This window comes from Carcharodon carcharias, chromosome 14, assembly GCF_017639515.1.
Source record: "Carcharodon carcharias isolate sCarCar2 chromosome 14, sCarCar2.pri, whole genome shotgun sequence".
NCBI lineage: Eukaryota > Metazoa > Chordata > Chondrichthyes > Lamniformes > Lamnidae > Carcharodon > Carcharodon carcharias.
Genome location: NC_054480.1, coordinates 41606599 through 41633774, shown reverse-complemented (window position 1 = coordinate 41633774; position 27176 = coordinate 41606599).

Here is a 27176-nt window from a genome sequence, read left to right as displayed (position 1 = left end):
ATTGCATCACTTCTTGTGATGATGTATGCTTTGTCTCATTAGCATATCACACTGTTAGAATTAACCCCTTATACTACAAGAGTTGCTGAAAGGAGAGAAATATAATCTGCCAAAATTGCTTATGAAATCACCACTGAAGAGTTTTAGAGAAATAATTTTCCTTTGTATTGGAGGAAATTCTGCACTTAAATACTATTTATATTGTTTGTGATTCGTGGTCTTTCTCACATTGTATAAGAAATATGGTAATTGGCTAAATACATTTAATTGAACTTTGGTTTTCCTTACTTCATTGTTTTGAATAAAGTTTCATTTTTGAAAACAGTAATTTTCATAAGTCAAATGTATGTAAGGAAATTTTACAACATGGTTTCAATAAAATGTTCAAAAAATGCCAGACATTCCAAACTGTAAAACAAAACAGCAGCAGCACTAAACCAGCTGTTGATGAATGGGCCATATCAATATTTATTGCTTCAAACCTGCTGTTGAGGTTTTTTTTAATCTAAGTCCTAATCGTGCCCCTACCAAACAATGTGAATTAATAGTTCCATAGCTCTGTGTGTCATAAAATATATCTATTACTCTTGGTTCTTACATCTTTTGCACGCAGTCAATAAAGTGTCATAGTTCAATATCCCTAAACAAATATAAAAATGTGCTACCAAGGCCAGTCCCTGCCCTGGGGACAGAACAGATATCATAGAATTATAGAATCATGGAATGTTACAGCACAGAAGAAGACCATTGGGCTCATCGTGTCCCTGCTGACTCTCCTAAGGAGCAATTCAATTACTGCCACTCCCCTGTCCTCGCCCCACATTTATGCACCTTCTTCCTTTTCAGATATTTAGAAAGTTTATAAAATGTTTAGCTATGTTAACATTCCAGATGCAAACCTTTCATTAGGTTGACCTATTGAGTCATTCCAGCATTTTCTGTTTTTGGTTCAGATTTTCAGTACTTGCCTTTTCTTTTGCTTTTTTTATTCTTTTCATGGGATGTGGGCATCACTGGTAAGGCCAGCATTTGTTGCCCATCCCAAGTTCCATTGAACTAAGGAGCCATTTCAGAGAATCAACCACATTGCTTAGGTCTCGAGTCACATATAGGCCAGATCAGGTAAAGACGGCAGATTTCCTTCCCTAAAGGGCAATAGTAAACCAGATGCGTTTTTGAAACAATTGATGATAGTTGTCATGGTCACTATTACCAAGGCTAGCTTTATATTCTAGATTTTTAAATTGAATTTAAATTCCACCAGCTGCCACTGATGGGACTTGAATCCATGTCCTCAGAGCATTAGCTTGGGCTTCTCGGTTACTCATTTGGTGATATGACCACTATGCTGCCATCTCCCCTAATTACATATGCCCCATTTGTTTATCATTTTACCAATGTGTAAATATAGCTAAACATACATTTTATTTGTTAGGTATTAAAAATGATGAGTGGACTCCAAAATACCAAAGGTACTGCCTGTAAGGCAACATCATGAACATAATAATATGTGGCTAATTGATTAAAGAGGCAGCATCTAGCATTACATGACAACTCCCTTGCTCATCTCTTTTAAATCTCATTTTGTTCCCTTCAGAGAAAGACAAATCACCCAGACACTTGCAAGTGAGCAGAACAATGTTGTAAAATATAAAAAACATAAAAAGTGTTTGCTGTCACAGTATAGAAATGTAGATCAGGAAAGTGAATGTTGGCCATCAAAAATCCATCAGCTTGTAAGTTGAAATATTTATGGAATGATAAGCAGTTAATCATTGATAAGATGAAAGAGCTATTGGAAGAAAGAAATAACTTACTGTAAAAGCAGTACTCATTGCTTTAGTCAAAGGGCAAAGAATAATGATAGGAAGGCACAAACTGGGTTAAGAACTTGTTAGCTGTTGACAATCGATCCAGTTTTCCTCCTGCATCACTAAGAAGATTTTATTTCTTTGCCACCAAGGCCAGCATTTGTTGGCCATCCCTAATTGCCCTTGAGGCAGTGATGGTGAGCCACCTCCTTGAAATGCTGCAGTCCATCTGATGCACTGCCTACTCACACACAAAAAAGGACATGCAAAGAATCAGAAAGTCAGTATTCTTAGAGCATCAACAGCCAATCTCCGGAAAGCTGCAAATAAGCAACTCACCCAACCATAATCAAGCGTAATGTGCAACATTGCCAGATCCTTCCGCCCTCACTGCTGAAAATAGATCAGCAACTTTCACCACGAAGCATAATCTACATCTCATCCAGTGTCACTACTCCAAACGAAACAGATTATTGCCAACCTCAGTCTCACTTCAATATGCAAAGATTTTGGCTCTCCCCCACCACTGACTTCCACTCATACACACACACTTTACTGAGCAATGATTTTGGCATTTGCAATCCCCAGTAGCCAGAGATGAAAAAAAAATAGAATGGTCATAGACACGCTCAAGGAGGAATTTTCGAAACCATGAATGTGTAAACTGGAGCAGTAACCAGTAAGCATGCTGCATGAACCAAGGTAAACACTAGGAGAATCATATGCAGTTAAAGTGAATGGGGGTATCCGACTTGCTCCAACTGCACAGATATCACATGGTCCCCTTCAATAACAGAGATCACAATTGAAAAACAATTCATCCATCTTCTAGCCCTTTACCATGAAGCAACATAGCACTGCCCTGTACCATGAGCCACTTGTATAGTTGCTGCTGACTGTATTGTAAATAAATCTAATGTTTCCACTTAGAAAGTTGGCTGCAGATCAATTCTTTTAAAAATAGGCAACTCGGCCACACTACAACATTTACTAAATATGAGTTAATTTTTCCTGTCATTGCACATGAAGAATTAAGACCAAACATAAGTATTTTTCAAGTGAAGGAAGGTCAAAGGGTGAGGAATATTTGGACCAGGGTATACAGCTAATTCAGAGTCTCTTTTGAAGCCACATATCTGCCCTTATTTTTATATCATCATTTGACAAATTTCATGGCAGTTTCAGCGATAGAGAAGTCAGGGGAATTTTGACTCGAAACATCAACTCTTTTCTTCTCCGCCGATGCTGCCAGACCTGCTGAGTTTTTCCAAGTAATTCTGTTTTTGTTTTGGTTTGGATTTCCAGCATCCGCAGTTTTTTGGTTTTATCTCTGAATTTTAACCAGCATGGGTGGGGTGGCAGGTGTCGATGTATGCAGGGGTTTATGATGAGAAAATGCCAGCGTGTTGGAAACCTGATATCACCCCGCTGACTTTCGGATGTAACAATTTGTGGTGTTTTAAAAACCCCCGTAGAACAGGCATGTCAGAGATTATCATATGCAAAATAGCAATTAATTGAAAATTTAACCTTGCATTTTGGCTAGCCAGTGCACGCATTTTCCCAAGCTGTTTGAAAATTGCTATGGTCAACAAGACAAGAGGACAGAGGGGCTGACACTGTGTCAGATTAACAGACTGGAAAGCCTTTAAAGACTAAACTATGACAACTACTTCCTTGCCTAAGTGAAAAGCTTTTGCTCACAGTACTTATTCAGTGAGTGTGATTCCACTGCTTTGGAGATGATTTCTAACTCTTTGGAGGTCATTTCTGCTACCTTGGACTTCAGTCTGTCAGTCTTCATTGCAATATGGGAACAGCTTATACAGGTCTACCTTGGACTTCTATTGAGGAACAAGAGGAGCAGCACCAGCAGCACTAATAGCACCAGCAGCCATAGGAAAAGCACAAGCGGCAGCAGTTGCCTTCCCCTCAGCCACCTGTCAGTCCACAAGATAGATCAAATGAGCACAGAATTGAAAGAGATACCCCCAATAATGCAGGGTCTACAAGGCAGAGGATCAGCTTTCTGCACATAACAGGACCTCAGGCAGATCAGACAATCTTGACAGGTCATTGCTGAAATCTGCAGCCTCCTGGAACAAGACCACCTTTCAAATGGGCCAGGGAAGCATATATCACCAGTGGTCACCATGGTCACCACAGTGTCTTATTTATTTTCCTTTTGTTCTTTTCAGGGATCTGCTGGTGACATCTGCAGGATTTCACAATCCCCTACACATATGCCTACCCCAAGTGACCAATACCTAGGGTTGCCAACTGTGATTAAATGTATTCCTGGAGGTTTCATCACATGACTTGCCCCATGCTCCAGCCAATAAACAGCCAACACATCCATCCTTGTGATGCACTGACTTCCTTTGCCAACTTGGAAGTAATTAGACTGATTACCCAATTGGATGATGCTTGACTGTCAGCCAAAGGGCCTTTTTTTCCCTTCTATTTTTGACATTTTAAAATCTGGTAAACAGAAATGGTCAAAGAAAATCTTTTTGAATGTCCCAATGATTTTTCTCCAGGATTGCACACTGCAGCAGTCTGGAAATTGATCTTCAATTCCTGGAGACTCCAGTCCAATCGTGGAGGGTTAGCAACCTTACCAATGTTTGCCAGAGCCACCATTTAATTCCACTTTGCAGCTGATGAGACAAGTCAGAACAAGAGGACCCTTGGATTTGCTGCAGTGGATGGGCTCCCACAGGTTCAGGGAGTCACTGATTGCATATATGTAGAATCAAAGCATCCTTGAATCAACTAGGAATACACGTCAATATAAAGGAATTCAGCTGGTGTAAGACTACCAGAAGGTAGCCAACTATGTCTGTGCAGGATGTTCTGGAAGCTGTCAAGATCCGTTTATTCTGTGCCAGTCAGGTCTCTCACAGATATTCACATCTCCAAGCAGAGTCAGTTTAGAGACATAGAAAACCCTCAAAGGATCTGCCTTGTAGACACATATGAGGAACTGTACAAGTGATGAACAGGAAAGGTACAACTGGAACCACATGAGCACAAGAGCACTCATTGAGCAAGCCTTTGGATTGCTGTAGATGCAGTTTAGGACCTGGGCAGATCTGGAAGCAACCTTCGGTATCTGCTATGAAGGGAGTCCCTAATGGTAGTTGTCAGCCTTGCACAATTTAGTGTAGCAGAGAGGACTGGAGCGCAGGGAAGAATGGTGATGACTGCCCTGCAGGAGGAGCAGCCTGATATGGCCTGGGTCCCTGCAACCACTCACCGAGCAACCAGAGATGCGCATGATGGACTCATGCAGGCATGATTCAGCTAACCTGAGACTGCCAATTCTGAATACACTGGAAACTCCCACCCACCCCCTCACCCCAATCTCTCAATACAAAGCATTCCCACAGTCAATAATCTTCCCATCTCTTTGACATCCATCGCTTGATTTCTATTCTGATCATACAATTTTCTTCAAGGCTGACAGCCACTTGGCATGTGAGAGACAAAAATGAAAATCACTGGATTATGGAGACTTGAAAATAAAGTTCATGATTCGTATACATTGACACTGCAAATGACACAGTGCTATGCTTATAAACACTCAAATCATAGACTTACAGTGCAGAAGGAGACTATTCAGCCCATTGTGTCCGTACCAGCTCTCTGAATGAGTAATCACCTGGTACCATTCCCCCATTTTCTCCCCATAACCCTGCATATTTTTCCTTGTCAGATAATAGTCTAATTCCCTTTTGAATATCTCAATCGAATCTGACTCCAACACTTTCTCAGGCCCTGCATTCCAAATCTAAACCACTTGCTGTGTGAAAATTATTTTCCTCTTGTCACTTTTGCCTCTTTTGTTAATTACATTAAATCTGTGCCTCCTTGTCCTTGATCCTATCACAACTGGTAACAGTTTCTCCCTATCTAATCTGCCCAGACCCCTCATGATTTTGAATACCTTTATCAAATCTCCTCTCAGCCTTCATTTCTCCAAGGAAAACAGTCCCAATTTCTCCAATCTATCATCATAACTGACATTCCTCATCCCTGGAACCATTCTTGTGAATCTTTTCTGCAGTTTCTCCAATGCCTTCAAAGTGCAATACTCCAGCTGAGTCCGGATCCTAAACTGCATCTGCAGCAATCCAACAGCTTGCTCAATGAGTGCTCTTGCGCCTGTATAGGGGCTCTATGCCCCGATTAACAAAGCCTGGGATAGTAATTTTTATTAATTGTCTCTCAACCCATCCTGCCATCTTCAAGGACTTGTGCACATATGTGTACCCAGGTCCCTCTGTTCCTGCACCCACTTCAGGCCTGTGTCTATGTTTCTGTTTATACTGTCTCTCCATGTTCTTCCTACTAAAATGAATCATTTCACATTTCTCCGCATTGATCTTCACCTGCCATCTGTCCGTCCATTCCACCAACTTGTCTATGTCCTTTTGAAGTCTACACTATCCTGCTCACAGTTCACAATGTATCCAAGTTTCCTATCATCCACTAAATTTTAAATTATGCCCTGTATCTGTACACCAAGGTCTAGGTCATTAATATATATCAGGAACAGCAAAGGTCCCAACACTGGCCTCTGGGAACTCACTATAACTTTTTCTCCAGCCCGAAAAAATTTATTTTACCCTATTCTTTGTTCCTGTCACTCAGACAATTTTGTATCCATGTTGCTGCTGACCCTTTTAGTCCATGAGCTAGGATTTTGCTCACAAGTCTGCTGTGGAGCACTGTATCAAATGCCTTTTGGAAGTCCGTGTACACCATTTCACCCTTTCACTATTTATGTGTGTATAGGAGACTTTGAGATTCCCTTTTATGTTAGCTGCCAGTATCTTTTCCTACTTCCTCTTTGCATCTCTCATTTGCTTTTCACTTCGCCTCTGAAACTTCTATATTTAACCTGGTTCTCCATTATCCACTCGACACCTATCATAAGTGATTCTCCTTGTAAAACTACAAAGTCTTTATCTTTCTTTACCGATTACCTTTAGGAGGTGTTATCCCTGTGGCTTCAGCATGAAGCTTGTTTCCCTGCTCTGACAGCTGAGATGCTTGTAACGAATTCTTCTGGGTTTTGGAGCCCATGCATTCCCTGCAAAAGTCTGCCCTGCCTGCAGCTGCTCAGGGGTAGACTTGGCCAAGAGCACAGGAGGCAGAATGTGGAACTCTGACTGAAGGCTGGGCAATGGGGAAGGGGTGGGAGCACTTTGAGGAGAGTCCTTATTTTCATGTTCCATTTTTCTACCTTCTCCCTCATGGCCCAGCCAGTTCCTGTTATGGCTTCCTCCTACCCAAGAGCTGGAAAGTACTTTGCATTTTAGCAAAGTGCTGAATGCCACAGAGCAAGGCTGTCCCCCAGTCTACATTTTCTTCTGCTGCTCTAAATTAAATAGTCCTCTTTGTGGTTGACCCCCAAGGCTCAGCATCTGCATCCAGCTATTCAGAGCTTGGAGTGTTCTGTACCCTCCAATCAGAACTCCCCACTGCCATCTCTGTCTTCAACACTTGCTCCTGCGTGATTCATCATATGACAACCTAGTCACCTGTCTTGATAGCCCCACTGTGTGTGTGTGAGAGAGTGAGAACTGGCTGAAGGTGCATTTTGTGACAGTGCATCCTCAGAGCATGTGACTTCCTAACATTCTCCGACATGAGCTCATGCATCATGCTTGCTGGATTTGTGGGAGATGAAGGCCATGAATTAGAAATGCCAAGTAGAAAGGGTTCAAGGTCATCATAGAGCAGTTGATCATATTTCAGTTACTTTTTTTTTTAATGGGATGTGGGTGTCACTGGCTAAGCCAGCATTTACTGGCTATCCATAACTGCCCTGTTTAGAGGGCATTTAAGAGTCACATGTAGGCCAGACCAGGACAGCAGATTTCCTTCCCTAAAGGGGATTAGCAAGCCAAATGGATTTTTTACAACAATCATCAATTGTTTCATGGCTTTTAATTCCAGATTTTTATTTATTGAATTCAATTTAAATTTCACCATCTGCTGTGGTGGGATTCAAACCCGGGTCACCCAGAGCATTACCCTGGGTCTCTGGAATGCCAGTCCAGTGACAATACCACTATGCCATCGCCTCCCCTAGTGATGTCAATTTAGCATGAATGAATGGTGTGTGCCATAATGGCTTTGGGACATCTAATTCTGTTGCCAGGATCCGGGAAACCTCCATCCTTCCAGCTTCTAATGGCCATTCCCTCTGCCACTGCTGATCTCCATCACCTCCTCCTCTTGAGAGGTCAAGGAGGCAAATGCTGGAATTGGAAAACTACCATCCCCCATCCCCCGGTTCCCTGGAATTCTGCGCTGATTTCTTCTGCAAGGAAAGATAGCAGAGAATTATGAATGTGAGATATGGAATGTTTGGAGGGGATGGAATTACAACAGGTGGGTAACTTTGAGGGATGAGTGTGAGATGGCAATAAGTTGAGGGTGGCTGTTCAGCAGGGGGTGTGAAGAGGTGCCTTGAGAGAGAAGAATGACTGGAGCTGCAAGATGTGAGGAGTGTTGTTCAGGAGAATGCTGGGGAAGTCAGAATTAAAGGGTAGGCACTTGAATGTTGGATGCCATGCACTTTCGTATCCTGTTGAGGTCATTAAACTGTTTCAGCACTATAGCCATATGGTACCACATTCCCAGCCACATCTGCTTGGTTTCAGAGTCTGGCCTATTTTTTAATATATTCTTTCACTGGACATGGGTGTTACTGACTAGGCCAGCATTTTTATTGCCCATCTCTCATTGCCCTTGAGAAGGTGGTGGAGAGATACCTTCGTGAATGGCTGCAGTCTGTGTGGTGCAGGTACACCCATAGTGCTGTTAGGGAGGGAGTTCCAGGATTTTCAGCCAGCAACAGTGAAGGAACAATGATATATTTCCAAGTCAAGATGGTGTGTGGCTTGGAGGCGAACTTGCAGGGGGTGGTTTTCCCATGTTTCTACTGCCCCTGTCCTTCTAGGTAGTCGAGGTCATCGTTTTGGAAGGTGCTGGCTAAGGAGCTTTGGTGTGATGCTGCAATGCATCTTGTAGATGGTAAACACAGCTACCACTGCATCAGTGTGGATGTTGCAGGTGGTTGGTGGGGTTCCAATCAAGCAGGCTTCTTTGTCCTGGATGGTGTTGAGTTTCTTGAGTGCCGATGCAGCTGCACTCGTCCAGGCAAGTGGAGTGTATTCCATCACTACTGACCTATGCCTTGTAGATGGTGGACAGGTTTTGGGGAGTCAGGAGGTGAAATATTCATCACAGAATTCCCAGCCTCTGACCTGCTCTTGTAGTGACAGTATTTATATGGCTGGTACGGTTCAGTTTCTAGTCAATGGTAACCACCACCCCCCTCCCCCCACCCCAGGATGTTGATATTGAGGGATTCAGTGATGGTAATACCATTGAATGTCAAGGATAGATTCTCTCTTGGAGGAGATGGTCATTGCCTGACACTTGTGTGGTGCGAATGTTAATTCCAATTTGTAAGCCCAAGCCTGGATATTGTTCAGGTCTTGTTGCATTTGGACATGGACTGCTTCAGTATCTGAGGAGTTGCAAATGGTGCTGAGCGAACATCAGCGAACATCCCCACTTCTGACCTTATGATGGAGGGCAGGTCATTCATGAAGCAGCTGAGGATGGTTGGGCTGAGGACACTATCCTTAGAAACTGAGGACTGAGATGAGTGACCCTAAACAACCTCACCGATCTTTCTTTGTGCTAGATATGACTCCAGCCAGTGGAGAGTTTATCTCTGACTCTCATTTACTCCAGTTTTCCTAAGGCTTCTTAATGGCACACTCAAATGCCACAGCCAAATGCTGCCTTGATGTCAAGGGCAGTCACTCTAACCCACCTCTTGAGTTCAGCTCTTTTATCCATATTTGAACTAAGGCTGTAATGAGGTCAGGAGTGGAGTGGCCCTGGTGGAACTTAACCTGAACATCAGTGAGCAGATTATTGCTGAATAAGTGCCACTTGGTAGCACTGTTAATGACCCCTTCCATCACTTTACTGATGATTGAGAGTAGTCTGATGGGGTGGTAATTGGCTGGGTTGGATTTGCCCTTCTTTTTGTGGACAGGACATATCTGGGCAATTTTCCACATTGTCGGGTAGATGCCAGTATTGAGGCTATACTGGAACAGCTTGGCTAAGGGCGCAGCTAATTCTGGAGCACGTATCTTTAGTACTATTGCTGGAATGTTGCCAGGGGTAATAGACTTTGCAAAATACAGTGCCCTCTGCCAATTCTTGAGATCATGTGGAGTGAATGAAATTGGCTGAAGACTGTCAGCTGTGATGCTGGGCACCTCAGGAGAAGGCCAAGATGGATCATCCACTCGGCATTCTGGCTGAAGATTTTTGCAAATGCTTCAGCCTGGACATAATGGATTTATCCACAAATGGCTGGAGGCTCCTTGAAGGCTGGTCCACCCACTCCTGTTAGATCTTACATGGTCCTTGTCTCACATAGACTTTCATTCTCCTTTATATATGTTTCTCTCTCTTTAATATGTAAATTCCATTGTTCCATGTGCCTTTGGAATGGTATCCTTCCCATAATATAAACACTTTCATGTTGCCAATATTGCCAGTAACCTTTGGGAAAAATAAATACACTCCTTAGCCTTGCTTATCTGGCTAGTTGTAAACAGACTAACATCCCTTTGAAATCCAAACAATCTTTTTGTTTATCTAAAAATGTAAGTTCCCTTCACACCTTAAATGCTAAGCCAGCATCCATGTTTATTCATTAGCATTTCAAGCACATTTCTACACCTAGCTTCTTTTGATAATTCCAAGCTTGCAGCCTACCTGACTCAAATGTAATTAAATCATGCTGAAGACCCATCTACACTCACACCCATAAACCTACTTTAAAATAAACCAGAAAAAATATTATGAAAATTATTATACTTTCATAACACCCGATAGTTCTATAATGTACCTGTCCGAACTCTGCCAGCTGAGGCTTTATTAACTAGGTTTGCATTGTCATCACACCTACCTGCTCTAATTGGTTGGGAAACCCGGAAGCAGGATGCCAATATTGCGGTCAAGTTAAAAAACCATAGCAAAACCCACGCCACAAACATTCAGGTTCCAGATCTTCTGCCGGCCTTCCCCTGCTGTGTGTGGAACTAAGCACAAAAATTCTGCCTGTAGCATTGGCTGGAGTCTAAAGATTTCTCTGCAGTACAGGTTGAGGAACTGAGTGATACCTACACATATAGTGCCACCACTGTTTGGAGGATGTAAACAGAGTGTGGCCAATTTACACAGGCAGTTTTTATTATGCATGTGCATGTAGGAATTTGGAATAGAGAAATGTGACACAGAAAGTGTGTGCAAACGCACGATTTTAATATATAGATAGATTTATGTTATACACAAAGAGTACATTATTTACATTGAGTTTGGCTGGTAAGAGAACACATATAATGTAAATGAGGTTTTTGACTCAAGAATTTCACTGGAATTCACAGATCCCAGTCTGCTAATAAATAAGAAAGACTTGAATTCAAATAATGCATTACCACGTTGAAACATCTCACTATTTCAAAGTACTTCACACAATTGGAGAGGAGTAACAGTTGGTGTGTTGCCATGGCAACATGCCACAAGTTATGCTTATAGGCCAGAATTTGCTGGATCAGGACATTATGTGACATGCCCAGTTAGTTAGATACTTTCCTGCCGCCATCAACTCATAAGGTTTTTTCCCTTTAAGTTGCAGGAAATGTGAGGGCAACCAGACATCTGGAATCTTGGTGAACGATGGGAGAAGCAATGTATCTCCTTAATCAATGAGGTTTAATGATTGAGAAATAAACAGAGGAAAAACTGAGAAGGAGGATAAATTCAATGTCAAATCAGGTACAGAAAGAGAATTAAAGAGAGGGAAATTAAGATTTTGTTAACAAAACAGAGAAATAAAAATAAGAAACAAAAAGTAAAGATTTAAATTTGACAATTCACAACCTGAAGAAATGAGACTTGACCCTTTAATTGTTCACTTTTTGGGCAAGAGAATTTGTTTAGCAGTGAATAACAATTATCACCTTGCTAAAACTATTAATTTCTCAGCTTAAATTTGTGTGATAAGTTTAATGGGTTGTTAACGTGCAAATAGAACAACTTCGTGAAGCTCCTGGGCCAGAATTTTCCGGCTGATGTGGCGGAGCCCGCATATCAGCCCTTAAAATGTTCCGTACTGACGTTGCGTGAGCGTGCCAATGTCAGCGCGTGGCATTGCGCTATTTCGGTTGGCGGGCGCGTTTGCCTGCTATTAATTGAAGGTTTCGTTAAGGCCCTTAACTTGCCAATTGTCCAGGATTTTGAGGGACCCATGCAAACTTGGGGTTGGCGCACGGGCCCAATGGGCAGACAGGTAGGAGATTGTTTAAGGAAACTCATGCAATGTCGGGATATATGGACTCAGAGAGGTTGTTAATGGTCTACACAAAGTTTTAATTGCTGAAAGTTGCCTGTGTGATTGTTAGCAGTTCTCATTGATTCTTGTGTACTTTGAAACCAGTCTGCAGACAGTAATCTTTCTCAGGCCTGCAGCTTTCTGGAAGCCTCCAGTTAGCCAGGGAATATGAGTTCTGACCTCTCCACTGGAGGCAGCTCCCCTGAGGAGGAAGGGAGGGATAGAATAAGGAGGAGGCCAGGACTGGACAATCAGCCTCCAGGGGAGCCACCTTTGGGAGGCCAGGCACAGGCACAAGGGACGCAGGGCCAAGAGGTTGTCCAAGGTGCAAGGGGCCGCAGAAGACTATCCTGCTGCCAGGGTATACAGGTGGCGAAGTAGCTACTTCAATATGACTGAGGTGCAGTGCTGAAGGAGGCTCTGACTCTGAAGGGAGACAGTCAACTATATCTGTCAGATGATTGGCTCTGAGAACTCCCCTAACTGTGTGGGTTGACATCCCATGCCAGCAGCTCTGAATCTCACAGTTGCCCTCAACTTCTATGCCTCTAGCTCCTTCCAGGGCTTGGTGGGTGATCTTTGCGGTGTCTCCCAATCAGCTGTCCACACTTGTGTCAAGCAGGTTACAGACGCTCTGTTCAGCCATGCATTGACCTTCATCCACTTCCACTGTGACCAGGCAAGTCAGGCACAGCGACCCAGAGGCTTCATGGCCATTGCTGGCTTTCCCCGCATCCAGGGTGCGTTAGACTGCACACATCTGGCCATCAAGGCACCAGCAGGTGAGCCCAGTGCCTTTGTCAACAGGAAGGGCTTCCACTCCATGGACGTGCAGATAGTGTGTGATCACAGGATGCTGATTTTACCAGCCTGTGCAAGGTACCCAGGCAGCTCCCACGACGTCTACATTCTCAGACACTCCCAGGTGTCGGGCTCTTCAGTGCTTCGGCTCAGCTGCATGGTTGGCTGCTGGGTGACAAGGGCTATCCCCTGCGAAGGTGGCTTATGACGCCTGTCCGCTGTCCAAGAATAGAAGCTGAGCAGTGCTACAATAGGAGCCAGGGCACCACAAGGGCTGTGGTGGAGAGAACCATCGGTCTTCTCAAGATGCGCTTCCATTGCCTGGACCGCTCAGGGGACGCACTCCAGTACCCCCCAGGTCGCGTCTCTCTGATAGTGGTAGCCTGCTGCGCTCTGCACAATCTTGCACTGGAAAGGGGGGATGCAGTTGATGACGAAGACCTTGACGCCCTGGATGAAGCTGCACATGATGAATCCAGCAGTGCCTAGAGGATGAGGAAGCACAGGGCGCTGATGAGGGGCAGAACGACGACCCGCTACTTCGCCAAGGAGGCAGGGACACCCAGAAAAATTTAATCCAAAGAACCTTCACCTAGCTCCACAAACATGGATCAGCAGGAACAGCATTGCCTGGCACTTCCACACGTGGCACTTAGGTACCACACCTTCCACCTGTTCAGCTGCAACTAAGAGCTTAGTACAGAAACATCATTGTCCACTAAAACACACATGATAAATATGTGAAAAAGAAAAATGTACCACAAACAAAAGACCCTCAGCTATGGTAACAAAGGTGGACTTTATTTTGTCCAAAAGAAAAGCACACAGCACTTTTTTGCGATAACAAAAATATGGGTCCCTATTCTAAGGCCAACACAAAATCACCAGTGACATACCGTGGAGTTCCTAAGGTGCCTTACGCTTATGTTTTCGGGTGCTATGTCTAGGTGCCGCCCCCATCGGTCAGAGTGGCTTGAGAGACAGCCTGCTGACTCTGCAGTCTTATTGGCCTCGATGACCTGGGCAAGTGTCCTCTGGCCCAAGGAGCCTGTGATGGCCCCGCCTGGGAGGGAGTGGCTAGTTCCTGAACTGGCGCCTCCCCAGTTGTCGCAGCCTCAATGGAAGAAACGTTGACTGGCAGAGGGGTGGAGTAGCCGCTGCCCTCATCCGGAGTGCCCTGAGAGGAGCTCGCAGTGATGACAGGCAGCTGCTGCGCCGACATGAGGTCCCTTTCGACCTCCCTGCTCACCGCAGATGCATGGGCACCGAGTGCTGACGCTTGGTGTCCACAACATCTCCCACATTGGGAATGACCACCCGTGGCCAGTACTGCTGTGAGGGCTTGCAGGTCAGAGCGTATCCTAATCAGAAAATGTTCCATTTGATTGAAGCCCCTCTCTATGAGAGTTGCCAATCTCTCATTGGAGGAAGCCTGAAGTTCTGCCCTGAGGGCCAAACCTTCACCTTCATTTTGCCTGGACCCTTCTTTCGCAGAGAGCAACTGAACCTGTCCTGCAGCTGCTCATTGGGGACAACTCCAGAGGCACGCCATCAGTGCTGGACTCAGCATGTGCCTCATCCCCTGCAGCCCTCCGGCTGCTGGTGCCATCGGCACTCTCCGCCCTGACCATCTCCTCCAGCGATCGTGATGTGCCCTCTCCACTGTGACCCAGGACACTAGCCAATGGTAAAGTCCTCACCGAGGTGTGTGTGTCTGCGCTGGTGCCTGGCTGGCTGAAATGATGTGCCGCAAGTTGCACATGTTGCCCCTCAGGTATGGATGGGGGGCTGTGGTGCTGACATGTCGGTCGCTCTGGTGGTGATACTGAAATTAACAACAAGGACAGTGCATCAGTTAGCGTTCATTCACTTCAACCTTTCATCCCCCCCCCCAGCCTCATAAGTTCACCCTTCAAATCCCTAAGGAGAAGAACATTGGTGAGGTGGAAAAGAGTCAAGAGGAGCCCCAACCATTAGAGGCACATGCAGACAGGCTGGTCAGATGGCCTCAGGAATGCCACATGGTGTGTTATGAAGAGTGCAGAGGTACCTGACCTGGATGCATTCTGGCCTGGATAGTAGCGGGGCTGAATAAACATCACAAACAGTTGTGACATTTGCCGTCGATCACAGAGATTGAGATGTCACATTATTCATTCCATAAGGAGGGACATAGACCGGGTGGGCAGAAGGCAACATTTCCCCTTGGCACAGGGATGAGTAAAGTGATGGCATTTATCTAAGTTGAGTGCCACGAGGTTGACAGCTGAGGTGCTGAGGACCTTTTGGACAGAGTAATGTGGGGCGCACTGGCTGAAAGGGTGCTGGAGGTCCCAAACACCATAAGATGAATAACTCTTTAGCTGTGCAGCAGCGATCCAATGGCATGTTAGACCATGGTGGTGGTGGTCACAAATGGGATTAGGTGACTTTGGAAGGTGGTGGAGACATGATTCCTCAAGGGGATGAAGGTCCCTTCTGTGTGACCCACACATCAGAATGTCTCAGTCTGAATGAGCATTGTTTCAACCTTAACGATTGCAGCAGCCATCAGTGGTTTGGATCGTGGGCAGACAGAGTGGATGGGACTGTGGACCTCAAATACCTGCCCGCTGGACCCCAGCCTCGTCATACCCGGCCACCCTGGCCTCCTTCCTCATGCCCAGCTCCATGGCCTGCTCCTCGAAGGGTGTGAGGCGCTGGAGGAGGGTGCATCCTCCTCCAGTCCTCTGGCGTCCCGGGCATTGTGGTGACTTTTTGCCTGCAAAACAGAGAAGAGGAATTATTGGGGCTGCTCGCTCATGTACTCTGCACGCACGTGCTGCACCCCAACTACAGTGGCCCATCTGAGGCCTCCAGCGGTGATCAGTCCCCGGAAGATAGTACAGCTGGTCCCAACCCCCTTCCCCAATGGCCACCTTGGACTCATTCGGCGTCCATCAATTTGAATAGCACATGGGTCTTAGCACCCATGGCAAGGAGGCACGACTAGGTGTGGCGTTGATGCCAGCAGATGACACTTGCCCAAAGCACTTTGAGGCACCCCTCACACAATCTCATCACCATCAATAAGGCATGTGTTGGAGTTCTGAGTATGTATCTAGCTGCCTCCCCTGCAGGTTGCCCCCAGACTACTCAAATGCCACAAACACCAACATATGCTGCGCGGAGAACCCATCTTCTCCTCAACCACTAAGGCATGGTCGGTACCCATTTGCACACCCAGCGTGTGATAGATGCCCGATGCAGTAACGACAACACAACATGGTGGGGGGGCTCAAAGGCTAAGGCTGCCTTCTGGGTCAAATGTCCAGAGCGCAGCAAATCATTGAAACTTTTTCTGCACTGGGTGCCAGTGCACTGCACATCGTCATGGGCACTTACAGCGTCACCTACCTCCTCCCATGCCTGGCTGGTGACATGGGGGGCCCTCCTCCTCCCATCCTCTGGATACAGAATGTGCCGAAGGATAGACACCTCTTGCAGGAGGACAACAAGGCATGCAACTGAAAATCGGGGGCGCAGTGGCCTCCCACTGGCCTCTCCTGTAGCCTGCCCCCTTCCTCCTCCACCTTCTCCTCCAGCTGTTGCTGTCCACTCGGACCTCCCTCCCTCGCTACCCGAGTGGCCATGGTGCACTGCCTCAAGCAGGCTGCCTGGCCACTCTTTATACAGGCTGCCAATTCCCCATTTGAAACAGCAGTCTGAGCACACCCGCCCCCGCAACTCGTTTCCCATTCTCCACGGGAGTTGTTAACCCACTGGCCAGGCCTTAATTGGCCCAGCCGCGGAAAATGGCGGCGCGGCCCGTTTCTCCATTGACAATCAGCCACCAGCCCGCTGCTGAGTTGGTCGGGCCGGCCTGACTGATAAACAGAAAATTCTGGCCCTGGAGGAGTTAAGGGCAAAATCTCCTTTCATAAAATTAACAATGGAGTGGCACAAATTGTCCAGAAATTTGTGGGCATCTATAATTCATGGTTTATTTCTTTCTCACCACAAGTTGCTGGATGATATATACTTTAATACATTGTGTATGTCATTATTTTGTCAGCAAAATCCAGCCCTTTGAGATGAATACACATTAACATATTTTTGATGTTGTTGAGTCACAGAAAAATGCAGGTAACATCATCAGGAAAATTCCTTTCTATCTTTTAAATGATACCTTGCGAGTTTACTGTCTCACCCATGTAAGGGAACTAATATTAATACACGTAATACATCAAGCTCACTGTTTAGAGACCCTGGCCTGAATTTTACTTTTGGTGGGTGCATGCGATCGGCGGGTCTGGGAGCAGCCGAGAAATAGAACGCCAAACACAATCAGCCTCTGACTGCGATTTCATGCTGGCTGGCCAATTAAACAGCCAGCCAGCGTGAAACATGCACTGAAAAGCTCAGCATTGCTGGGGCGGGGGTGGGAAGAGGGCGGGCAATGATGTCACCGCGGACACAGGTAAGCGATGTGAGAGAGCTCCTTGAAGGCAGACAGCTGCCTCAGGGAGCTGCAGACCTTCAAATGATTAAATAAAGGCTTAAAAAGTTGCAAAAAAATGTCCATACATCACAATCAAGCAGTTGAAAATATACGTCCTAAAAATACTATCCACAGATATTTAGTTTTATTTTATTTCATAATGGAGATTTCATCCCTCCCCTTGAATGAGATTTGATGAAAAATGTAAAGGCCACCTGGCTGATTCATCCATCCACCAGCCGTAAGGTTGGATGGGCCACAAAAAATCAGAGAAAATTGTGCCATTAACGGGCGTAATTGCCCTCTTAATTGCTGGGGGTGCACTTGTGACTTATGCGCTTGCCTGCCGAACGAAAAATTGCACGATGCCATTAGGACGCTCGCCCGACGTCATCTTGCGTAATTTTATGCCCAATCTGCAGGACATCAAATTCTGCCCACTGTTTCATGTGGTGGGTATAAATGGCTTCTTGTTGAACCTGGAAAATTTCACACTCTATACTGGCTTCAACTTACTTCAAAGGGAGTGCGGCTCTCAACAGTGTGTTGGTGATGCACATCTGCTTCCTTTGTTTGTACTTCACTTCCAAATGATACCCCTACAAATGAAGTAACGTCCTTTGCAGACACTTTGGAGCAGGTAGTAGCGGTTTGAGAAAGATGTTTTGGAGTGGCTTGTGGTCAGACTCTACCATCGCTTTCTCTCTCCCAAACAGGTAATGATTAAAATGTTCACAAGCAAAGACAATAGCCTGGCACTCTTAGTCAATTTGTACAGAGCGTTGTTCAGTTTGCATTAACACTCTGGATGCAAATGCTACTGGTGTCCTTGCTGCATAAAGTCCTTTTTCGCTGGCATGGCACTGCAAAGTGACTTCATTGTTGACAGCGTAGTACCTTCATCATTGTCATCACTGTGTTGTTTAATGTAAGTGAAAGCTGCTTCTTATTCTGTGCCCCAATACCACTGAACATGTGTAGAGGTTCACACTTCAGTACAAATTGGGCAAGAACTTAGCTAGGTAGTTCACAAATCCAAAAATTGTTGCACCACTTTCACATCAGGTAGTTGCTGCATCTCTGTTACCGCTCTTACCTTAACAGGATTAGAGCAAACTACTTTTGCTCTCAGTACATGATTTCAGTTGCACTTTTTTCTTGTTCAGCTTAAGGTTCATCTGGCAAGCTCTCCCTAGCAGTCTCATTAAATCCTGATCATGGTCTGCAATGGCTTCTTCCATCGTATTACCACATCCATAGGCTAGCCGATCATCCACGATCACTTCCACTCCTGGAATATCATTGACTATCCCATGCTGTCAGTGTTGATACATTTCCAGAGCAGTAGCAATGCCAAACAGCATGCACAGCCATCTGTACTTCCCAAATGACATCCAGAATGTAGTCAGGAAACTGCTGCTTTCATCCAACTTCATTTGCCAGTATCCATCCTTCACATCTAGGGTAGTAAACACCTTTGCCTTGGTAGGTTGCAGCAACATTTATCCACTGGTTGGCATGGGGTAGTGTAACTTCTCCAAAGCTTTATTGATGTCTTTTGGATCTATGCCCACTCTCAGCTTTCCAGGTTTTTTCACTGCTACCATGCTGCTAATCCAGTCTCTGGGAATTGCCACTTTCTTGATTATTCCAGTCTTTTCAAGCTCCTCTATCCTGTCTGCAGGCTGACCTGCGGGCAGCTGGAACTCTCCTCGGAAGATGTTGAGTTGGTCTGAGTTGACATTCACCAGAAAAACATCCAAGACCTGTGAAAACATCTTTGTAGTTTGTCAGGATCTGTTCAATAGTCAATGGATTGGTATCGTCTGAAACATTGCAAATCTCTTCTGGTGCACAGAGGGTTACCAGGCCAAGCTTTTGACTTATTTCATCTGAGATCAGGGTTTTTTTTTCGCGTTTACTACCTGAAACTGCATATCTTCTTTCTTCCCATTGCATTGGGCTCTCAGCTTGGTTTGTCCTCTTGGAGTGAGCATCATTCCATCATATGGCCTCAACTTTACCTTTAATGGCTTCATTTTTGGCTCACCATTTTGAGCAACTTCATATAGGTCTGCAAAGCTCATGACGTTGCATCGGTGCAACCTGACACTTCATATTAACTTGATGCTGTCCTCCTGTAGTTATCATTCTAAAAGTTACAATTTTTTTTACCTTGAGTCTTGATGGTGCCAACCTGTTCGAGGGTGTGGAGTGATTTGTCAAAATCATCCTCTGACATCACTCTAGCAACCATCCTCATAGGCTTGCTTTTCTTCTTTCCTCCAAAACACATTTGCAAAGTGATTCAGCTTCTTGCAGTTAGAGCGCTGTTTCCCCCCGCTGGACATGTTTCGTTTTCTTTTGTGTGGTGTCCTCCACAATATTTATATCCAATACTTTGACCTTGATCTTTCTGCTAGCCCTTCTGTAAATAGTTCTTCCTTTTCTCTATCGCCTTGTACTTGGAAGGCCTGAATTGCCTCTCAGTACAGTGCGAAGTCCTGTCAGTTCTCCAATCAATTCTCTTCAGCTGATGACTAACCACTTCAGAGCTTCTGCACATGTCACTAACCCACTGAGAGTAAGTTTCTCTTCTCTCAGCAGATGTTCTCTCAGTTAGGATCTCTTGCTCCTAGGTCAATTCTGATCAGATCATTCTTCAGTTGCCTAACTCACAATCAGCTAGATGTCCCAGTGCAAACACATACTAATAAATATTGCCCCCCACCACCCCCCGCCCCCACCTCAATTTCCTGGCTCTGGAGTTGAACATGTAGCATTCATAAATAACATCAGTAGAGGGTTCAAAGTGGATCTTCAAGGCCTCCAAAATTTCCCAAGTGCGGCTTTTCTGCTCCTCAATAAGGTCCACTGAATGATGAAGAAAAACTAAATTATGTTGAATTTCCAGTATCTTCTATAATTATGATTCATGTGCTATACTCTTGAGGAGCAGAGTTATTAAATCTGCACTCCTTCATTAAAAAATACATCTTTCTCCTTTCTATAGTAGCCTCTTTCTGCTAACTAACTATCTTTTGCACATTGTGTTCTGATTCAGCATATTCATTCTTGATATTACAAATGCTGCTGTTAATTATTCATCTCATCTGCTGCATATATTTGATAATCAGCTGATGATAATTAAAGATTTTCAATGTATGACTGGGTGTTTATATTGCATGAATATGGCAAAATATGAAATTAGGATGTAATTTATAGCAAAATATAAAACAAGATTGTAACTTACAGCCTGAAAAATCAAGTCTGATAAAGTGGGACACAGCTGGACTACATTAGCAATCACATTTTTTTGTATCTGGACCAGTAATAAATTGTCGCTCATAAATAATCAATTACAAATGTGTTCATTACTTACAGTCCTAGTTCTCCCCTGTGTCTTTTTTTTTTATTATTTCCATGGTTGGTTAAGCTTTGTATATCTTTTCATTTACATGATTTAAAAAAATAAGCTCACACACTTTATGAGTCTTACCATCCACGTTTTTTTTGGTTAAATTAAATTTTCCAACACATTTTACAAAATACTGCATTCTGGCCTTTGTCATTATAGTTATAAATAGTAAAGATTATTTTAAAATAATGATGGACCCTCACACTTTCTAATTGACTGGAGTTTCTAAATCAATGACTGACAGTTCAAGGCTATATTGTTTATCATCTCCAGCTGGCATCTCAATCCTGGAATTACTTGTTAATCTGTTAAAATCCATCAATTTTAGCCCTAGTTACCATCTGAGACACCAGCCTAATTAGTCATCCTTCCTAATTGTCAGTGGACTAATATTTAGTGATGGCAATGCAGCTAGGCCCAGTCCCATGCCTTCATGGTGCATTTCCAGCATGGATCACTGCATAGTGATCAGGAGCAAGGTTCCCTGGCACTAAGGCTGGTTGTGCGGTTGCTTGGATGAAGTAGCAAAACGCCTACAAATTACTCATTAATAACTAAAAATAACTGAATTTCAAACCCTTTTTCACATTGCTTTAGATCATGTGCTTGTTCATCATGACAGTGTTTATCCTATTGGTTGATGAACTTAGAACTTCATTAGTTATATTGTAACAAGATAAAATGACAGGAATCAAAATCAGGTGATAAGGTGAAAGTTACACAATATCATTTTCATGTACTAACCAATGGTCCATGGGCATTACGCATGATAAGTCACACGATATGGTCTTTCTCTTACTTGATATCTTCATAGTCCTTGTTAAGTCTATATTTTTCTGTTTCTGTCGCTATATTTGTCTTCTCTTCTCTGTTGCTTCTCTCCTCTTAACTCTATTTTTGTTCTCCCTCTGCTTTTTTTGGATGGAAGATGAAGGATGGCATAGCATTGAAGCAAGCCATCAATGGCTATCAGTAAGATTTGAAGCAGGGATTGTGAAGGAAATATGGCCCGTAGCAGTTCCCTATCCCAAATCCCCATGCTTCTCATCTCTGCTCCTATTACATCCCCTACAGCATCTCTGCTCCTATCCATTCCCCTTCCCACCAACTCATTTGTGCTCCTACCTTTTCCCCAATGAACTTTTTTTTTATTCATTCACAGGATGTGGACTTCACTGGCTGGGCCAGCATGTATTGTCCATCCCTAGTTGCCCTTGAGAAGGTGGTGGTGAGCTGCATTCTTGAACTGCTGCTGTGCATGTAGTGTAGGTACACTTACAGTGCTGTTAGGAAGCGAGATCCAGGATTTTGACCCAACACTAGTGAAGGAACAATGATATATTTCCAAGTCAGGATGGTGAGTGACTTGGAGGGGAACTTCCAGGTGGTGGTGTTCCCATCAATTGGCTGCCCTTGTCCTTTTAGATGGTTGTAGTCATGGGTTTAGAAGGTGCTGTCTAAGAAGCCTTGGGGAATTCCTTTAGTGCATCTTGTAGATGGTACACACTGCTGCTACGGTGCATTAGTGGTGGAGGGAGTGAATGTTTGTGGATGGGTACCAATCAAGCGGGCTGATTTGTCCTGGATGGTGTCAAGCTTCTTGAGTGTTGTTGGAGCTGCACTCATCCAGGCAACTGGGGAGTATTCCATCACACTCCTGACTTGTGCCTTGTAAATGGTGGACAGGCTTTGGGGAGTCAGAAGGTGAGTTACTCATCACAGGATTCCTAGCCTCTGACCTGCTGTTATATCCACAGTATGTATATGGCTAGTCCAGTTCAGTTTCTGGTCAATGGTAACCCCCAGGATGTTAATAGTGGTGAATTCAGTAATGGTAATGCCATTGAACATCAAGGAGTGATGGTTAGATTCTTTCTTGTTGGAGACGGTCATTGCCTGGCACTTGTGTGGCGTGTATGTTACTTAACATTTGTCAGCTCAAGCCTGGATGTTCTGGATATTGTCCAGATCTTGCTGCATTTGGACATGGACTGCTTCAGTATCTGAGAAGTCATGAATGGTGCTGAACATTGTGCAATCATCAGCGAACATCCCCATGTCTGACCTTATGATGGACCTAAGTGGAACTATACACTTAACTACTGTATCTCCCCTCCCCGCAGCTCTGCTGTCACTCACCTAAGATCTTCAGCTATTCTTCCCATTTTACTTCTCTGATTCCCATTCATTCACCTACCCTGCTCTCAAAGGTGAGTGCAGAGGGACAGATGCCCTTTACTCTCAATACGTTTTCTTCCTTCCTTTTCCATCCTAATTGCCATTGTTATTTGTTTCCCTCTCAGAGTTATTATTATCTTTAACATTTAACTTACTTAAAAAAATAGAATGAGGTGAGAAACTGACTTCCTTTCTCTGCACTTGTGTTTTTTCTTTTCTCTGCCTTTGCCTCTCTTTCATCATTTGTTTTCAAACTGTTAGAAATTGAAATCTCTGTCCTGCAAGTGTAAACAATTAACACTGGCTTTTTCTAATTGTTAAGTTGAGGTAATGGCCCCAAATGTACATTATGTATTGTGTAACTCCTGTGTGGACCCTGATGAATCCACCAGACCTGATTATGCTTGTCGCCATTGACTCCAGGAGTTCCTGGTTGGGCATACAATGGAAACAATATGCACCTACTGTGTAAAAGGCCAGTGCACTAAAGAAGTGGAACAAGTAGCACGGACTCAGTGGCATATAATGCTAGCCTGCACTATTTAAAGTCAGCCTGCATATTTTAATGGAGAGCTGCATTCAGGTTGAAGTAGGTGCTGGGATTCATACTAAAAATGATTTTGACCTGGGGAAGGTTCAGTATGGATGCCATGGAAGACTTCAAGATTTTTTGATGCTGTACTGGAGCCTTGATGCAGGAGATGGAGGGGAGGACTGATATCATCTATCCACAGAGGGTCCAAAGGCACTCCAAACAAATCTTGTTAAGGCAGTGGGACTAGATAGCTGTGGCTGTCAGTGTCAGGAGTCAAATCCTGAGGACCTGCATGCAGTACCACAAGGTCAGCAAATCTTCAAATGCCATATCCCACCATCTGCAACACTAGCTGCAAACACTGCCCAATAAAACATAACCCTATCACTCACCTATCAATAAACTCTATCAATCATGACTCAGGACTCATACTCATAGCTTTACCTCAATCTCATACTTGCACACAATTCCATTTTTCAACCACGACAGTTACATCATCCAAACACATTGCACTACATTTACTGACAGACTTTCCTCTCCCTCAGGAGAAGATAGTGTCTAACCAGAGGTAGCAGGTTCTAACTGGTGGGGGGGACAAGGGTAGCTGCATGTCCTTACCCCCATGGAGGAGATGGTGGTCACCCATCATTAGAGGAGCCATAGCTGAGGCTATGGCCAGTGGCAGGGCTAAAACTATCAAAGATGGTGGTGTCATCATACCGAAGCCTCCTTCTCAAATCCCACTTCCCCTCACCCCACAATCTGTTCTGATTTACAATCTGCAGCTAAGGCAAGGGAAAAGGGTAGTGCAGCTGCTAGTTCACTAGCGGTCGAGGCCATGCACTAATTCTTCTGTAAAGGACTCAGATGAGGACTTTGATGGGGCAGTTTACAGAAGAAAATTGATGGTATATATAATAAAATGCTTGGTGTATTGGCAGGCCAGCCATAAAACCTGTGATCAATGTCAAGGAGCATGGGGGAGTCCAGCACCAATTTGTCACAGGGCTTTGCACAGAGCTTGCAGCCCCTTCTGTCCATCATGGAAGTGATGGCCAATTCCATTGCCACACTTATGGATCCAACATAGAGGTAGTATCTGATGCTCAGCTTGCATTGCTGCAATGCACAAGCAGAAGCCACCCAACATCTGGGTGCTGTAGTGCAAGCTCAGACTGAAGTTATGCAAACTCAGCTTGCTGCCACACAAATTCAGACTGCTGTTATCATAGTTGTGGATACCAGTGGTCAAAGGAGCTTGCAGTGCATCAAAGCAGTCCAGCAAGCTGTCGTCCAATGGATTACGAGGTTTGCTAAGGCACTGCCCCAGAGGAGTGTCATTAGCTGCATGGAGCACAAATCTGCTGAACTCTCTCAGGATGATAGCATTCTGTAGAATAATGGGTTAATGTTATGCTAATGAGATAGTAATATGTGCCATGATGTAACAGTGATATCTCCAGTCATGTGCAAAAGTTTGAGAAGATAAGATGGAATAGTCTGTACAAGGCTACTTACCTAGAAGCTTGGAATGTCTAACCTATAATATAAATAAAGGAATTTTTGAAGAAACCTTAGATCTAAGTCACTCATAAATAGTGGGAAAACTTCCCAATCCAGAACAGATCACAAGTTACCCGAAGAGAGATCCAAATAGTATTCAAAGTGGAAACCAAACCACAAACCACATTCGTCTCCCGATCGCTGCCACTCTGCCAGTGCTCTTGCTGTTGCCTGTCAGCCAACAAGCCTAGACTGCTGCTGCCTGGCCAAGATGGTGCAGTCCGAAGCTGGGCCTTCTAGGGCCCATGGGAAAAATTTTTCCCCCTTTGGGGGGTGGGGGGGGGGGGGGGAGTGCGGGAATGGGCGCGCCTCCGATCATCACCCACAATCAGAGGCGCGTCGCCATTTATGTGGGTGGGCTAAATAAGGCTCACCCAGCATGACGTCCACTCAGAAGTGCTATGCGCTCCCTGTGCAGGCGGAGGGGGGGAGGGATTCCCTCAGCCAGGAGTGCGCTCTTTTGCGCATGCATGTGAAAGAGCGCACAGATCTCCCTGGGGCTAGTGCTGGCTCAGGGAGATGGTCTCTGACTTAAAAATTTAAATAAAGAGGTTTAAAAAATTTCCCTGCCATTCCCCCTCATGGGACATTATCACATGAGTTGGGACATGTCGATTAGTGAAAGGTGTGATAAAAATTTAAAGACCCTCATGAAATCTCATCCCACCCATGGATGAGGTTTTGTGCTTTTTCTGAAGCCCTCCAGGGCTCCTGGCCTGCCCACCAACCTTAAGGTTGGATGGGCAGGTCCATTAATGACCTTAATTACTTTTTCAATGGCCTCATTGATGTGGGAAATGATGTGGGTTGACGCCGGAAGTTCCACCCATTCCAACGCATTTTACGCATTGGTGAGCGGGCACCCCCCCCCCACCCGCACCCCCCCCCCCCCACGCACACACACCCACCGCTGACCAGACGATCCTGCCCCATGTTGTTAAAGGTTTTCCTGAAAGGCCATCTGCAGTCTCTATCACAAAAAAAAAGCACCCTTCCACCTGCCATGCTGCAGCTACTGAGATAGCACTGTGTAGGAACACTAGGGCAGGCAGAAGCACACAGAAGACAAACACTAAGGTAATGCACAAGGGTGCTTATCTGATTTTGTATGCAACGTGGCATGATTAAATTTCATTTGGAATTTTTTTTAATGATTTTTATTTTTGCATTATGGCCAATAGTGTGCAACAGAGGGAAAGGAAGCAAATAGGCCCTGTTGATAATTGAGGAAATAGGATTTTGTTTACAGATATTGCAGTTGGTATTGCAGATATCTTGACACATACTCCCTGGGCTGAGTACTGTGAGGGTCCTCCAGAGTAGTCCAGTCACTGGAAGCATTGTTTAATTACCTCAAAGATCTGCTCTATCACATCTTGTGTAGCAGCTTGGCTTTCACTCTCTGTATGTGCCCACGTGTGCATGGATTGTGCACCAGAGTCATGAGCCATATCGTCACAGAATAGCCCTCGCTGCTCCGATGTCACCTCTGGTTTGCTGTGGTGGCTCAAATGCAGAGGGCACAGTGGACTGCTGCATAATTAAGGCTTCATCACTGCTGTCAGGATACTGGGCATTGACCTGTATTGTATACTGTGGTTGGTTGCACATCAGCTGGATTTTGAAAAGTAGAATAATCCTTTTTGGTTTCAGTAAATTTCAGAATTGAAAAGCAATGTGCATGAAATCAATGGCACTTGGCATCATGGAGAATCCTTGAATCTTCATGAAGCATTCTGTTCACTTCTCCTGCTTCTCTCTGATAAGAGAGAATGAAATATATTCGGCTCTCTTGGAATTCAGCATCTCAGAGGCCTCCGTTATACAACAATGGATGGCAAACTGGAAGATGTTGCCAATTATCACCTACAAATATCACCTGTGCACAAATGTTCATAGCCACAGTCACCTTCCCCACTGGCAAAGCTGCCTTTGTCCTGGGTCAACAA